General features: G+C 40.9%; 1 protein-coding gene and 1 pseudogene across 1 annotated transcript in view; both read left to right on the top strand.

Annotated features, from left to right (window-relative positions):
* The window catches only part of LOC113458596 (hyaluronidase-4-like), a 38,658-nt pseudogene that overhangs the window by 8,569 nt on the left and 12,354 nt on the right, over positions 1-17,735 (top strand).
* Positions 8,534-17,735, top strand: part of SPAM1 (sperm adhesion molecule 1) — a 35,937-nt gene continuing 26,735 nt past the window's right edge. Inside the window, exon 1 of the mRNA XM_005481938.4 lies at positions 8,534-8,855. The gene's annotated coding sequence lies outside the window, so the exon portion shown is untranslated. The remainder of the gene's footprint in view (positions 8,856-17,735) is intronic.

Here is a 17,735-nt window from a genome sequence, read left to right on the forward strand (position 1 = left end):
CTCCTGAGCATTTAGATAACAAAAAAATATCCTATGTGATTTGGATTTTAACAATACTTTTTGGTATAAGGTATGAGAATAACCTTAAATGTTTCTTGGCCTAATAAAAAATTAACAAGTGAATACAAATCTGCTAGTATCTCACTAATAATTGAAAGTATGTAGAGTTCTCAGAACATCGAATCTTTTAGCGGAGGCAACCAAGATTATTGAAATGGTTTTGTAGATGGGAATGAGAACAGGACAGAAGGAAAGCTGCTCTGACATAATTACCTGCTGATCACCCTCCCAGGCTTTTCTATGAGTCACTTTGAAATGGGAAATCTGATACTAATTCTGAATTTCAGGTTATTTGGAATATTCACATTTAGTAATTCTCTGGCACTGTGTACCACATATCCCACCAGCTTTTGGCAACAAAGATATCTTCTTGTTTCTCTTCTGTTTCCTCTCAGCCCAGAAAAGGACAGATGTTTGATGCTGGCACCTGGTTGCTGTTACACCATGAAGTGGCTGTAAAATTCATGGCCTTGTTTCTTCATGTAGATCCAATCAGGCAAACCCCATCTGTATGTTCAGCCAGTTAGGAGGTACAGATCCATGTGACAGCAAGGTTCAGTTAGTGTTACAAATTAAATCAGCAATTCTGATGCAGTGTAGGCAGCCCTCATCCCAACCATCCTGCCTTATTCAGTATTAAATTATTTTACTCCCATTAGCCTTGAGGCAGCTGAAGGGTAATGCTGCACCTTCTTGCCCATTTCTGCTGCTTGATATTACAGTCAGGATGTTTCTTTATCACTCAACCAGTTCCAGATGTCTGGATGTTGATCTTAATCCCAGGCTGGGGCTTTGCTGCAAATCAGTTTGACAGTCAAGTGCAAAGTAGATTTGCCTTGGCATAACTCAGGTGCTTAACTCTCTGAAATGATGCTTAAACTCAGCAATAACACTAATAAACACAGCACTTTAAACTCTGTACAGATTGCATCTCACATTCATTTTTAATTGTGCTCTACATTGAAATTGATGGGAATAGGGCTCCTAAGTACACCTAATGACTCAGATTAATAGTTAGGAGTTTGTTTCTGTTATTGCCCTTTTTATATAGGGTGGATTAAAAAGTAACTACTGCTCTGAGTCCTCATACCCTAAACCATGACAGATTATTTTATGCATAAATTGTATAATTTAATCACCAATGTCATTGTACTAAGAATAGTGGAACAAATTATGTATCTTTTTATAGATACTTCCACCTTGTGCTCCACTGATGTAGAAGGCTGAAGAATGCCACATTCTAAAAATTACAGGATTATATCTAAATCTTAATATATCTTGAACCCTAACCTGCTGAATTGGTACCTTAATTTTCTATTAGGCTCCAAATTTAATGCAGGATTTTCTAGCTTAGCCAATGAGGCTGCTTACTCAGATCAGATTTCAGAGTCTCCCTGCAAAACTACAAACTCCCCACAGAAAAATGAAGTCTCAACTAAATGTGACTTTCTGAGTATTTAGAAGTGTGGAAAATCGTGGCTCTTTTTTTAGACCTCACTGGCTGTGGCTGGTGAAGGCTTGAGCATTTATTCCCTGTAGATTTGTTTAGAGTTGAAGCAGTTCTGTAGTTTCTTGCTGCACATAGAATTTGAAAAGTTAAGTCCAGACTCTTTCCAAATCTTCAGGCACCGGTCATTGAAATGGCCTCAGTACTGAAGGCAAAGGCTTTCTCAGCTTTTCACTCTGTCAGAGTTACACAAACTATGTTAAATGAACAGGACAATGGTGAGTTTTTCCCAGGGAGTGGGAGGAAGGATGGCAGCTGAGCATTTAGGGAAAAAGTCCTTAGTTTAAATGACTGCATTTCTGAAATAAAGACTAACACATGCCTCTGCTACCAAGAAAATCCCTCTTTATTAGAACACAACATAGATTTTAATATCATTCACTTATGGCAACATAACCACAAAAGATTTACAAGTAACTCCTGAGAGGGAAGAAAGGGGTGTTCCTATAGGTCGTAAAATCCTTTTCTCCACTTCTTGAGTATAGTGTTTTTATTTTAATAATACATGTTTTCTAATATTGCTTTATATTCTGCATTGTGATTTATTGTAGAGTAAATATAAAAATTCTAATAAAGTCATAAATGGTTTGGGTTATATTTTAAATAAATAGAAGATTAAAGAAAATATGTAATTTACAGTCTGGTCTTGCTTTTATCTAAATGATTATTAGAGTTGCTGGACTGTAAAATGAAATATCACCACTCAGTATCACATATATAATTGTCTCATCTTGATATGCTGTAGAGTTCACTAGCAGTGACATACTTCCCCAACAATGTGAAGCAGACAGAGAAAACAGTATGGCCTAACTTATGTCCAGAAATAAGATGCATACACTAAAGAGCAGCAGCCACAAACCAGTTCTGTTTTGTAAGGCAGCTGAAGAAAATATAGAAGTGCCCTCAGCATTACCAAGTTTACAAAAGTTTTCTAATTTTTCTAATATATCTGCATGTTAGAGACAGACCCACTATTAGGCTTCCCAGAATACATGAACCAAGTTCAGGCAATGTTTGCTTATCGCGTAAGACAAAGCCTTTGTCTGTTACAGGAGAACAGGCAGATTCTGGATCTTTCCCCGTCTTCCTTGCCACTCTAATTCTCCCAAGGCTGTTCAGCTCCCAGGCCTTCAGTTTCATTAGAATATTTATCTGGAACAGCATGAGTTGAATTTTTTGAGAAGCAGAACTGAAAAGAGAAAGGGAACAAAATGCAACAACTGAGCTGTGCACACAGGCAATGCCCACACCTGTTGGGGAATTGGGCTTCACAAGGGATGCAGTCCACCCCCACCAAAAGCTAGTAAAATCCTTCCAGTCATTGACAGGAGTGGTAAACTTCCATCCAAGGGACAGAAGAACTGTTAAAACATGGGTTTGATTCATTATGATAACAAACACACATCTGTAAAAATCTGACTTTGCATTTTGACTTTTATTCCTAAAACTTACGTTTATCAGATCCATGCTTTCTTTGGTTCCGCTTTTTTAAAAACCTCTGAATTTTCACTTTAGCTCTTGTATTGATTATATCTGCCCTATAAAGAATACTTAAAGTCAAAGAGCATTACAGAAAATGTGCTATCTTTCTGAATTTTAGCCAGCTGTTGGATGGATAACATTGGCAGCTTAAAGGTCCTGCTGAATTTTTTGCCATCTAGAAAATGAATCAGAGACTTCAGTGGGATTTCTCTGATTTATGCCAGTTGTGAGTCTGGCTAATTGCTAATCAATTAGAAAACCTTTCAGCTGGTATGTGAAAAATAGCATTGAACTTCAGTTCGTTCCTTGACTTTTCTGGTGGAATTTTGGCAAAGAAAATTGTCTCAACCTTTTTAGTGACTGCCCAAGCAGCAATTACAGGTTCTCCTCAAAGTAGCTGCTATGTCCTCTTGTTCTTTTAGGGCAGTAGAGGAAAGAGCCAGGAAATAGGCGAGAGGGTGAGAAATGGGAATAGAGCCATTTGGGCCTTGTGTGCTGGGATGATTTATCAGGTAGGCAGGAAAAGGCAAAGGGCTGGAGAGCAAAGTGGATCCAGAGGAAGAGCCCTGGGTGACTGCATAAAAATGAGATCCCACACAAATCATCCTGGGAGCTGCTGTGAGTCCTGCTTAGCATAACTGTGCCTAAAATTACCACCAGCTCTCTGATTCCTAAATATCACAGGGAGAAGGGCAGTGCCGGTAAAAGATGATCCATGTGGGACATCAAGGCGTTGGTGTGAACCAAGCATATAACAAATAGCAAAAGTCAAACACCCAACCTGAACAAGAGCTCAGCACAAGTCTGGCCGACATCTGCTCCCACTGACCCACCCTAGTTCTGACTCCTTCTGGAGGTGCTGACTACCATCTTTTGGGTAACATCTTCAATACATTTACAGCTATTGCCATCATATACAACTACAGCTTGGCCCAGGGGCTGGGCCAGATCTCAGCTGTAAAATTTAGCTTCCTCTTGCTTCTGCTGTCTATATGCCTAGTATTTTATCTTGCCAACTTCATACACTAATCTAGGGCTGCAAGTATTTTGAGCAAAGCAGAATATTCAAGGCCAAACAGAAGACCTAAAATAGTTGTAGCCTTGGTTTTCCTGTTTTCAGTGTCTTCATGTCTGAGGCTGCTGATCAAGCTGCTTTCATCAGATATCCCTGATTGTGTAGTCTAGTAATATGGTCTATTTAATCTATTCTTACTATTAATTATTTTGGTCATATGGAGGATGGATGGAAAAGACTGTTTGAAAGATGTCACATTGGCATTCCCCCCATCTTGGATTCCTACCTCTTGTCAGCTTGGCTTGCACAGCAGGTCTGCTGCTCTTGGCTGAGTCTGGAGCAGCAGGCACGCACAAATGGCCCAGGTGGAATTATCTATTTTTAAACTGATTTCTGCATCAGCAGGAATTGGAAGCTATTCCATAAATCTAAAAAGAGCTTTAAATCTCTCTCATATCCACTCCCACACCAAGCTCACATCCTATTTCCCCGAAGTTAGAGCTCCACTCAGAGAAATCTGCTTCAGGTGGATCAATTTCCTAGAACACATTCATTAGTTACTGCTGGCATAGCACAGTGACGGTGCAGTGTTACACAAACAAGTAATAATGCTACTAATATGTGCTATTATTAAGGCTATTAAAATACCAGCTGGCGCTGCAAAAAAAAATTGGTGTCATTAAACTTATATTAAGGCTTTATAATGAACAATCAGCATGACTGGTCCTGTGCAATCTTGGCAAACAGAGTTGGAGAGGAACAATTTCACTTGGCAGCTTTGCAGTGGCAGGGCTGTGCTCGGTGGTGGGAAGTGAGGGCAGGGCCGTGAGGGCCGAGGGGTCTCTGTGGAGCCAGGCCTGGTGCAGCCCTGCTGGCAGGGTGTGCTGGCAGCTCCATCTGCACCCAGCCTGCCCCGCTGCCCCTTCCCTGTCAGGCAGCTCCAGCAGGGGAGGCATGGAGTGTCATGCACCTGAACCATACCCGGGCAGAGTGCCTGAGCAGCGCAAAGCCCGGAGCAATGGGGAGGGTGAGTGGGAGATGTGACCTCTGGGAGATGTCACCTGCTGCTCTGCAGAGTCACTGGAAGGTGAGTTGCTGGGCTACTTGCTGGTTGCCATCAGTAAGCTCCTTGCCTGGTGTATTGGCAACCAGCTTTGCTAACTCCTACAGACTTACTATTGCTTTTCAATACCTGGAGGATTTCCCCCAGTGCTGTCAGGCAAAATATAGAGTGCAGAAGAAATAATAATTTTCATTTACGAAGGAACACATTTGGCTGGGATTAGCTTGCGGATGGATTTCTCCAAGCATGCCCATTTTTTCTGATTGAAAGTTTAGTCTGGCATTTATGTTCATGGCTACAGATGAGATCAGATTAGTGACATCTGAGCATTGAATATGACGTTTTCAAAAAGTGTCATGTTTATTCTCATCATGCAGCAGATCCAGTGTGTCTCAGGCACAGTAGATTTTCTCTGCAGATCATCTCTAAAAACTTCTGCCCCAGATGCCAACACGTCCCAAAGGTGCTGGACCACTGATCAAGGCATACTGTTTGACCTGTGTGGTGTGGAGAAATGACTGAGAACTCAAAGCTAAACATCAAAGTGAGCCTAATGCCTACTGTTTGTAATTGTTGGTGGCTTTTAAGTCACTCACATAATGTTCCCAGTAAACACCTGCTCTTTTATAGCATGTCTAGCCATGAATCTTGAAACGTTTCACAAAGCCCCAAACAACCATTTTACAGATAGTCAAACTGTATTCCAGAGACAGTTTTGCTGATGGCTGAGCCATGAACATGGTGACAGCCCTCAGATCCCAGGTGAACAGGCTATTGCCAAATTCAAAGGATGAACAGAGTTTTGCCTTATCACAAACCACTGCAACTGTACATTCTGCAAAAGCAGACACCAGCAAGAAGAGCACAGGACAAAGGGTCTGTTCTTCACCTCAGGTGTCTGCTATGTTTCCCCTGGGCTCTTTCCCATTTGTTTCAGTGCCTGTTCACTGGCAGAGTCCTTGTAAGAGCAGTCATGGCACCGTACTCCTGATCCCACTGTTCTCAGCAAAAGCAGCTAAATGGGGGGAGTGGTACCAGAAGTGATATATGGTCCATCTCTACTGTGCACTCTCAGTCATTCATTCAAAATAAAGGTGTCAAAGACTTGCATAAAAAGAACTAAAACCATGAATTGCAATTAGCAGGGTTGCCAAGTGAGGCTATAAGCTGTTTATCTGTCTTAACTGGATTACTAAACTACTTCATATCCTTTCTTGAATGCTTTCTAGCTAGCTGTTAAAAGTAGATTTGATTCACCCTTCCTCCCTATACTCTTACAATGACTTAAAGCAAATCAAGTAAAAGCCTTTTACTTTTGAATGAAAATGCCACACAAGGATTTTAAAGTACTCAGTCCCACTCCAAACTCACACCTGGCTTATCTTGTTCACAGCCCCATTCCCAGCTCTCCCACCAGCCTGCTCCCAGTTTCAGCTGCTCAATAAAAAACTCCTAAGTTACTAACTCCTGAGACTGTTGATGTGAGCCTCAAAGAATTGCCCTCAGGCTCAAGACCTAGAAAGCAGGGAGGAGCTCAAGTCAACCGAAAAGTGTCTCTACAACATCTGTGATCAGCTCTGGTGACCTGTGGCACTGTCACAGGCTGTTCCTGGGGCAGCAGGGCTCTGGTGCTGCCCGCGCTGCAGGGTGGGAACAAAGCCTCCCTGGGCACACACCTGTGGAGCACAGCACTGCAGAGAGACATGAACCCCCTGGCTGGTGGGGCCTGGTTAGTGTCTGCTTAGGTCACAGTGTTAACACCAGAGCTATAGACACATAAGCACTGTGAGAATTGCCTCGTCTACTTGTTTAAAACATTATTGCATGTTACCATTTTATTGTAAAAGTCTCACACCTTCTCAGTGATTTCTCATGGACAGCTCCTCACAGCACAACCAATAAACCCCAACCCTCTCCTCACCCAGCTAACCCCCTTTTTTGTAGCACTCTTATTGGACACAGCTGTGGCCTATTAGGGGCAGGCCTGTTCCTAATCTTTGGTGATTAGAACAGCTGCAACTCCTCAGGTGTGAGACTACCTTCTGCACTATTTTCTTACATTCTATCCCACCACAATTGCATACATATAATTCAACATAATGGAACTACAGTGCACGAAAAGGTATTTCTTCATGTTGTCAAAAAACCTATGAAATAAAAATTTGCTTCAGTTGTAGCAGACTACCTTTACTTACATGGTTTGCCTATTTATCAAATAGAATGCAGCACCTGAATTTTACATAAAAATCTGTAATTTTTTAATGTTCTGTCATTTTTAGGAATAGGTTACTTACCTACGAATTTATTGTGCCTTCTGAGGCACTCAATCTTTCTGACCAGATCAGTCAAATTCTTTCAATCAATTTTCAAGGGAAATGTTAATGGAGAAAGATGCAAACTGTATTCTTTCAGAAATTTTTTCTCATTTCAAATAAAGTTTGCTGTTTCCTCAAGAGGCTTGCTGAAGAAAACTTGCTCATTAATATATTAACTGGAAACAGACAGAAAAGTGTTTGAATAGAGTTTCACATCCACTGAAATCTACCTAGAGGAATGTGATTACCTGGTTTCTCAAATTGACTTAGTAGCACTGATCAACTCATTGTTTGGAAAAACATGATAATCTTTTAAAGCTTCTCATTCCTCAGTGGAAGATTTTATGGTGTAGAAATGAACACATATGACTTATCCATATTATCTCAAATTTCCTAGGAATAGATAATTTCCAAAATAAGGTGAATTTGTCTTCTGATTGAAATATAAGTGTGACATTGCCTTTTCTTATTCTAACCTTCTTTATTGACTATTTTTACACAGTGCAGTCCAAATCTTCTTTCAGGACAACTCAAAAAACCGCAGATGTTTTGCGCTCAGTTTGCCTTGGTAACTCTGTGTCCACGCTGGCTTCCAAGGCTCTGCTTGCTGAACAGCTCCGCGTCCCTTCCTGTGCCACGGTGCTCCAGACGGAGCCCACGCAGCTGGTGAAGCAGCACAGCAACAGGGCCAACAAACCAAACTCCTCCGTGTCTCCCTGTCTGGGCCACACAGGGAGAGGGAATCAGAAATCAGCATGTGTACCCTGGCAGAGCTGGGCAGCCCCCTGCTTTGCTCCTCATGAGGAGCAGAATTTGTACAGTTCCTTGGCCGCTCTGCCCTTCAGACTCCCTGGGTCTGTCCTATGGGCAGAGGTCTCATAAAGGTTCTGGGGCTGCCCCAGCACCCACAGCCACTGCTGTGCAGCACTGCTTGTCAGAGGGTTATGTCCAGCTCCACCAGGGAGCACGAGGCCAAGAGGAGTCAGTCACAAGCACAAACACTCTCACTTCAAGCCTCCACCTGTCTGTCACATTTCTGACCTGTGCCTTTTCAGGAGCTTGCAGATTTTCCAATGGCTGGTTCTCATTCTCTTCATATCTATGATCAGGGACTTCAGTTTTTACAAAGCACCAAATGCTTCCGTCTGCATTCCAAGGGCCCTCACCCCTCCTGATCTCCAATGCTGGGAGGAGGTTGGGATTGCTTTGTTTGCTGTGCCAAAGAGTACATGCTGTAACAAGTGAATGTGGGCATAAGTGGTGTGCCACAAACTTCACTCCGTGCCACTTAGGGAAGGACTGGAAGAACTGAATGTCTGCCAGCCAGTATAAAGGTAAGGTAGCCTGGGAACAGACGGTTCTGGTAGCTCTCTCCTACAAAGCCTTGTAAGCAGCAGACCTCATCAGAACCAGGTAAAAAACCTCTGTATCAATTTCCTTATTTTGGTTTAAGCCTGCTATTGTCTGAGCTGGGTCATTCCTCAGTGAAGGGTGGGATTCAGGTATACCTCACCTGGCCTTCAGCCACTGTCCCAGATGGACATGGAACTCCTGTGCACCCTGTGTCACACCTGCCAACCTTATGGATATGCCTGGGACAGAACACAATACTTACATTGTATATGTATATGTAGATCATCACCAAGTGTTTTCAAAACCGCTTGCACTGGGGTTTTGTGGGTTTAGTCTGCATAAATTCGTGTTTATAAAAGAAATGTCTGTGTCCTAATATATGGGAACATTCACAAAGATGGTTTGTTTCTCTGTGCTTGTTAATAAATGCAGAACCACAATGAATCAAGATTCTTACACCTAGCCTGTAGATGTTACCAAAGCCCTAAAATCCTCTGCTCAGGTACTTGCTAGCACTCTGGACTGTTACATTCCTTCAACACAGCCAGTTTTCCTAGCAATGTCTCATCACCACTTGGCTCTCTTGCCATCTGGCTACCTGGAGACCTATTTCACATTTATGATTTGGTGCCTTTCCCTGGAATTCTCAACTATGTGACCAGCAGAGAGTGATTTACTAAGTGCCCTTAGAATATATCTTCTGAGTATCTGAGGGAGAACCAGATGATGCTGATAAACCCCAACTCTATCCCATTTTATTCAACAGCATAGTACTGTAGTTTCAGGTTGGGAAACCAATAAAGGGTCTAATAAGGTTGGGAAAGTATTTGGTCTGAATTCAGGTCCTTGACTGTAATAATATGCTGGATAGGTAGGAATGCCCTGTGTTTTGTTACACCTTTGATTTCCCAGAGGCAGCCAGACAGCTATACAGTAGAATTTTCACTGAATGTTGCTCTCCTGTGCTGCAGCCTGACCCCCTGAAGCCTGGTTGAGAGGAATAAGGGTGCTACTCTGGGGCATGAATATTTGTTCAGCTGACAGCATGGGTCAAGGCATCCACACAGAGACAGGGTTGGAGACTGGCAGGTCTGCAACATCTCTGGGGCAGGGACCAACAGCCCCAGGCTGGATCAGACTGGGGCTCCTGGGACAGAGGGAGGGACAGAAAGGCCATCAATGCCCTCAGGGCCACAGCAGGGAAGTGTTTGATCCCCTCTTGTCAGTCACCAAGAACACATTGAAGATGTGACCTCCAGGCATGAGAGGAGCTACATCCATGAGAAACTCTGGATGCTGTGACACAGGCACCTCTCCCAACACCTAGGTGAGCAGCAAGAAGCCTCAAGTTCCCTAAACCATCGGCAGGTGCCCTGCCTGGGTGTTTGTCCTGAGAAAGGCAGGGCAGAAGAGTCTCCTGAAGCCTACAAGTGAAACATTCAGAACCAGATCCCTCCCTGCCAGGTGAGAACTCTGCAGGCTGTGGGCAAAGTGTTGAGGTAAGACCTGTCAGAACTGCTCTGCCCTCTGTCCTGAACATACTTTGTGACCGTATGAAGGTCTGTGATTGTTTTTCACCTTCAAAAAGCTTTTTAATTCATCATTGTAATGGGATCTGATGTGGAAATACCCAGCACTAATTACTCCTAATACAATTTTTTTTTTCCTGACTGGAATTTACATATTTTTTAAAGCATTGTCTGTCTCATTTAACCTTAGAATTTAATAGAGACAGGTCAGTAATGTGGAGAACTAGAAATACAAGGAAAACTAAGAGACATTAGGAAACCTCTTTTAGTAACAAGCTAAAAATAGCAAAAGAATAGCTCTACCACACAGATATAGCTGAACTCTGTGAGTAGTATCTACTAAAAGCTGCTTTTTGAGGATACTGGGCATCATTTCATTAATATATTGCAGTCTGTCAAATTTATTTGCACGTACACAGACAGACCTGTTATAAACATTACAGCATTGCTTGCTGTTCTTAACAGTGTTAGTGTTGACAACGAGACTGTGCTTTTGATTTTCAGTGTGTACATCAATTCCCATCAGTCTGGCACTGTAAAAAGTAAAATATCTCCTAACAGGCAGAACCCAGGGCTACAATACAAAAAATAACTGAGAATTGACACATACTCAAGATGTCTTCATACTAGTTTAATGGCAATAGTAGTGGTAGTGAGATATCAAAAATCACCTTCTCTTAGACAGACCCACTTGGGGAAAAAAGTGATGCTGGCAGGTGGACAAACTTCATCAGTACAAAATGGTAGAGCTTGTTAATCTCTGCCAGCTCATGGTGTTTGCACATGGTAATGGCAATAAAGAAAGACCTGTCACTTGGAATTATTTCTAACAAGGTACTATAATTAGCTTTTAGGCAGATAAGCAGTATACTAAATAGAATACATTTTGGACTGCTATTCCACCACCCATTTTTTATCCAAGAGAACACCCTACAGCCTAGACAGGGTCTGCTGTATCCCTGTTTATCTCCTCATTAAGGGAGTCATACATTATGATAAATTTATTTTTACCATTAGTTCACCTACTAAGGAGCATAAAACAGCCTGTAAGCCAAATCAACACAGGGAGATTTTAGAAGTGAGCATGCAAAGGATTTGTTTTTATTGAAGTTTCACCTGTCAATATATACCTCTTCCTTTTCCTCCTCCTAAAGAGCAGCAAAAAGTGAAACAGGTAGTGCAGAAATGAGGGCAATGGTTTAGGAAATTTGTTGCCTTTTCCCTGGACTGATGTCCTCCAGGCAGAGCAGGGGCCCAGCCCAGGCACCCACAGAGGGCACAGGAGCAGCCCAGAGCAGGAGATGCTCCTGCTCCCCTGAAGGGGAGGTGCCGGTGCCTGGGCCAGATTTGACCCTTAGAGCCAGGGCAGTGCCAGGGCTTTTGAAAGAAACCTGCAGGCAAAAGGCAAGGCTTGGGGGAAAAACCCAAAGAAACAACAACTTGGATCAGAAATCTTTCTTTATTTTCAACTGCATTTTCCAGCAGTTATGTTCTCCTATTTCCAAGGGATACAGATAATGCAATCCAGATGCTTCTCTGGCTATCGCTTTAAAGACTCTTTTTTTTTCTCAGTCAGGAAATGACAAAATCCTTTTATAGCTGTTTAGTTTCAGCAAATGATTTTGCCTTCAGCTTTTTAACTTCTAACTAAATACAAAATGAAAATGAAAAGTAATTTCATCTAACAGGCAAACTTTTCCTCCCAGGACATTTTGATATTGTTGGAACTTTCTCTCCCCTTTTCACTGATGCTTTATATTAGAGAAAAAAGAAACAATTTCATTTTTATCAGAAATAAATTTAATCAAAAAGCTGCCCATTTTAATGTGAAACAGCTTTTCTTGCAGCTTTACCTCCTGTGCTTTAAATACTAAAGTCAAAATACTCTTTGAAACATTTGCTTCTGCACCCCTGCAGAAAGTGTTTAACATTTTAAAGCCTGAGATATTTAGAATGTAAATAAACAGGTGATAGGGATATATTTTTTCTAACATTACACTGCAGGCTCTATGTTCTGTGTTCAAGAATGTATTTTACCAACCAGCTCCAAGTGATTTAAATAGAATTCAGGCTTTGAAAAGCTTTAAATACTTAAGTGGCTCTGTGGGCCCAAACCTTACTCCCTCTGGTCTAATGTATAGTGAGAATGGTAATTCAGCGATTACAGCACTGAAAATAGAACAAGAAATACCACTCAAATTTGAGTAAAAATTAAGGCTAGAGAAGAAGGTTCAGGTACAATCACCTTGCAGCAATCCTTGCCCAAAGCAAACTAAGTTTGAACTCCCAGGGAAAAAAGTGGACTCTTTTCTTCCAGCCTGCCACAGTCTATGCTTCTTGCAAAATTTTTTTTTAAATTAAAAATACAAATGGCACAAAAGTGCCACCTATATCCTATTCTGATGGTCTTATCAAAATTAAGAGGAGAGAAATTACCGGAAATTGCATTCAAAAACCTCACCTAGGAAATGTGTCTGGTTCAGGAAACTTAGATGAGTTATAGTTGGACAGTTTTTTGCAAGCTGAATAAAACTTCTGACTACTCAGGTCTCTGAATTTCCTCTTATTGATGAAAACTTTGGTTTCAATGTTTATATTTCTGCATATAAAATCAGACTTCTGTACTTTAAACAGCACTTTAGGCAAAACAGAAAGTTTAGCGTGTAAAAAGGTCACAAAACAAGACACTGAATTTACTGGCTTTGGGCAAAATTGAAGGTTCTTCCCTTTGGGGCTTGAATGTTGTCAGTTTTCCACACTGCAAAGAGCAAATGTGTCAAAAAACTTCTCTAAGGGTCACAAGCCAGCTCTTCCTTTCCACCCCACGTAAAATGCAAAACTCACCAGCATATTGCTTTCTCCCACTATTATTACACTTTCTATTTCTCCCACAAAACTCTTCCCTCTCAATCTTCTGCTTCCTTTCTGCAAGAATTCTCTATATCCTCTATCAAAAGCCAAGTTCAATGACAGACATTCACCCATTGGCAAACAGAGCTGCTCTGAAATTCTGCTTGGCTGAAATTTATCCCTGTGGGGTGAGTGAGATAATAAGGTTTTGGTTCTGTAGTGAACCCTTTGTGTGGGGCTGCTGCTCACTGTTCTGCAGAATTAAACCAGTCAAGAATACCAGTGACAGCCACAATAGCTAATGGGCTTGTAAGGTGATTTGCATAATGAAAAGTCTGTATTAATGCAAACTAATTAACTTGGAAAAATGACTTTTGAAAGAAAATATACTCTTCCCTTTGAAAAATAATAAAGTATGTAGAGAGTTCATATGATTGCTTTATTGCCAAAAAGAGGCTTGGGGTGGGGGAAAAATTACTGTGTTAGAAAATATGGTGCTCTAAAAGAAGAAAAATGTAGGTCAAATTGGAAAATTTTACAGAAGATCCAACAGGATTGTGAATTTTTTGCCAGAAATGTTTAATCTGTTATTTTCCATACAGACACATCAGAGACTTCGTTATCAGCTCTGCAGGGAATTCAGTTTGCCCAAGCTGCCAGGCTGGTACAGCCAGATTCCCAAAACGGGGATAGCAGAGGGTGAGCACTGGGGACAGGCCAGCTGGATGAAGCCCTCACACCAGGACACACACCAGCCACTCAGGACCAGTATTCAGGGGATTCTATTCACCAGTGCCCCATCCCTCCCCTCCAGAAATGTAAATCACACACTGGATTATTAACCCATACCTCTGCATTAATAGTTGCTGCGATTTTTGCAATTGTTTGCAAGGAACCAGAAAGGAGGCATTCAAGCAGGTTTGGGATTCCCCTCAAAATGTCTTACTTTTTGGACCTTGGAAGAGCATGAAAACAGAGATTTTTGTCTCCAGCCATTTTGTATGTGAAATGAGAAGAGGTGAGGGTTTACCCCCTTGCCTGCCAGTTCCTCTGGAGGGGTGAAGGAGTGAAATTGGCGGCTGGGTCACACCACATACCCTGGTTATCTGACCTGAGCATCTCGGCTTTAAAACCTGGCCCCCAAAAGAGGGGCTCCTTGCCTCCTGCCTACACTAGTTGTCCCTGAAATTGGGATTTTTGAGTCCTGGGAAGCCTCCTCATTGTGGTAAGGGAACTTCTGAAAGCATCTTTCTGTCCACCCAGGGCCAGCTGGCCAGCACGGGCTGGGAAAGATGCTTGAGTGTTTGTGGCTTTAGGCACTTTGCTGCCTGACACATCTCATCTTTTACTGGCCTAAACTCACTTTTTGTGCAATCATTTCAGGTCATTCACAGAAGGCCAACTGCACTTTGAAGATGGAAATGTTGTAAATGCCAAACAATCTTGTGGTTATTTACATGCAAATTTACATTGTATCAGTCATTTACATTATAGCAATCTAAATGATAAAATCAGAATTAAGCAAAAGGTCAAGAGTCAACGTTTTCTGCCTGAAACTAATGTGCCATTGAAAAATATTTAACTAAGCTGAGTTCAGGTAGCAAAATTGATATTTATGATACTTTCCTTAGATATTGGGCATGTATTCAAAACGACAATGAAGTTGCTACACACTGCCTTCCTGTGGCTCCTGGAAATATTTTCAGTCCAATTTTCAACATAAAAATCCACCACAGCAGAGCAGTAGTTCCTGTTCTCCATTTATAAAATAATCCTCTCTCTCAGCTCTTTGGAACATTCCATTGATTTCTTCACACTCTGAATCTTTGGGTATCTCTAGAGCCTGGTACTAATAGCACGATCAACAAAAACAAAAGTGCTTTGATTTTGATGGCACAGGGTCAGATCCTAAGGCAAGGCACTTTATAAGCAATTTTTAAAAACTGTTGATTAACACAATAAATAAATATATTTACCTGTGCCACCCCCCTGCTTCCTGACAATAAACATTTATTCTCTTTTCTTTGTTCCTTTGTATTAGCAACCTGCAATATTTTTGAATCTGGTTACCTTTTTTATCCTCCTGTCTTATTTCTGAATTGTTCTTTAGCCCTCCTATGCAAGACCAAGTTCTTCTTCCACCCAGTAATCAAAAAAATTGTGTTATAAGAGAGTCCTGATTATTTTCAACCTGTATTTCCATTCTGCAGTATTTTAGTTTTATCTTGCATGAACAAATTCAGATTTATTCACAAGTAAAAACAAGAAAATATCTGTGTTTGCTTGATTTTCCCTCAGAGACAAGAAGAGCCAGTAAGTAAATTGTATTCACTGGGAATCAGAGTACATTTTCTGAGTTAGTGGCAGTTCTCAGGGAATTAGTTGTAGTAAATTGTTCAAGTTTCACAGGCCACTGGGTATAGGGGAAGCTTAGTGGTAAGAATCAGATAATGGAAGATTTTTCTCCCTCAAGGAAGGGAGATAGAGAAAAATAACAAAAAACATTTGCTCAGTGAAAGAGTTGTATCTAAGAAAAGAAATGCTGAAAGAGCATAACAAATATCAGTGGCTAACAAACAAGTAGCTTCATCTAACTGCAAAAAAACCCCAAACAATTGAATTTGGAATTTGGTGTAGCAGTCGGACATAAGGCAGTGTCCCTACACCTGCAATATTGCCAACTGATATGAATAGAACCCTACCTCAAAAACATGTTAAACATTATAAGCAATTTAGGGGAAAAGAACATGAACAGGAATGAAAGAGACCACTACATATATATATATATATATAATCTATATATATATATATATATATATATATATATATATATATGTATAAATATGTGTTTGTCCTGGTAAAAGGACAAAATCATAGATTATAATAAAAGTTGCTGTAGACACCAGGGAAAAGGGAGGATCTATCTTGCATGATGTCAAAGATTATGAATGGTCTGGTGACTATTGGGGTAAAATGAATTTGTAAGATTATTTTATTCTGTGGCAAGTATTTGAAAAGAATATTGAATTTTGGGGATATACATACATTTTCAAAGAAGGGACCTATTAAAATTTATCTCACTTTGAAGATTCTGACAAATATATCCAGGGAATGAAATGTCATTACCTTCAATTTAATCAATGCTTTTCAGTAGAAGAAGTTAACTTGACACCTTGTTCCTGTACATAAAAAATTAAATAATTAGTGTGTACATTTTCATTGCCTGAATTTTTTTGGATTAAAACAATTGCTTACATATTGGGCATCTTTTGGAGCTAACTTGGTACTGGCAATGCTTTGACTTAAATGCCTAACACAGTATGCTCTTTGGAAAAGTTATCAATAGACATGTTTTTATTTTACTTTTTTGTCCTTTATTTTTCTTTGAAGTAGGTGATTATTAGAATCTATGTAAGTTTATTGACTATTAGGCTAAACATGAAATATTCAGTTATGCAGTATCCTGGAGAAGAAATAGAGGAGCCTCTACACCAGAGAGTTGCTGCCCCAGTGGGTCCCCAGCACATCTTCAGACTGTGCACTGCCTCTCAAATTGAGCAATTTTGTGTGATGGTATTCACACTGTCCTTTATCACATCCTGGGTAGAGCAATACAGCGCACAAAGCACTTCCATCTCCTTGGGAGAGAAATTACTTTTCATTTTCTGTGTGAATATCTGGCTATTTAGGTCTTGAATTCATCCAACTTACCTTTTGTGTGCTAATTTGAGGCCTGATCTCGTTAGGTACCATCTGCAGGCAACTTAGAGAGTCAGGCACTTCGGTAGGGTGATTGCTCCTCCCTCACACACTGCTGAGGATTTGAGAAGGACCTGAGAGGTTCCTGCAGAGATAGTCTGCATTCCTAAGACAAGCATCTCACCTAAATGCCTGAAATTACCTGGAAGGGGCTCTGTGGCATCCAGTCTGTACAACTTCAACCATTTGTGTCTGTGCACCCAGTTATGTGTCCATGATTTACTCAGTCATTATCAGAAGGAGAAAGTATCTCCTGGCAAGGCAAATCTACCAGATAGGTGTTGTACAAAGATGGGATGGGTCATGCTTTAGGGGTTTCTGTCTTTTTCTGTCAGTGATAGAGTGTCTGGAATAACTACCTCAGAGCAGAGACATAACTTTTAGATGGGTGAGAGAAATCCAATCCTAAACGATAAAGGAAAGTATCAATTTGGCAGCTTAACAGTCATCTTCTTGCCCAGAAGGATAAAATAGGCAGCAGGATGAAAACTTCACTGTAATGTTATGTGAGTGTCATTTGAAGTTATTAGGCTCCAATTTGCCTGAAGAGTGGGAAAATAGCACAGTCTTCATTGCCATTAACTCAATTACTTCCAGCTGCACCACAGATTTTATGGCAGAGCACTGAACATTCACTATACAAATTTTATGTGATGAAGCAGGTAGATTAGATACTAACTGGATAGATTGGAACTAAAATTTCAACTTAATTGTGATGCCATGATAAAAGAAAAAAATATATTTAACTGTAGATATTTTGAGCCCATTAAGAGAAGAGATGGGGAAAGGACCAGTATTGTTT

Source organism: Zonotrichia albicollis, chromosome 4 (assembly GCF_047830755.1).
Source record: "Zonotrichia albicollis isolate bZonAlb1 chromosome 4, bZonAlb1.hap1, whole genome shotgun sequence".
NCBI lineage: Eukaryota > Metazoa > Chordata > Aves > Passeriformes > Passerellidae > Zonotrichia > Zonotrichia albicollis.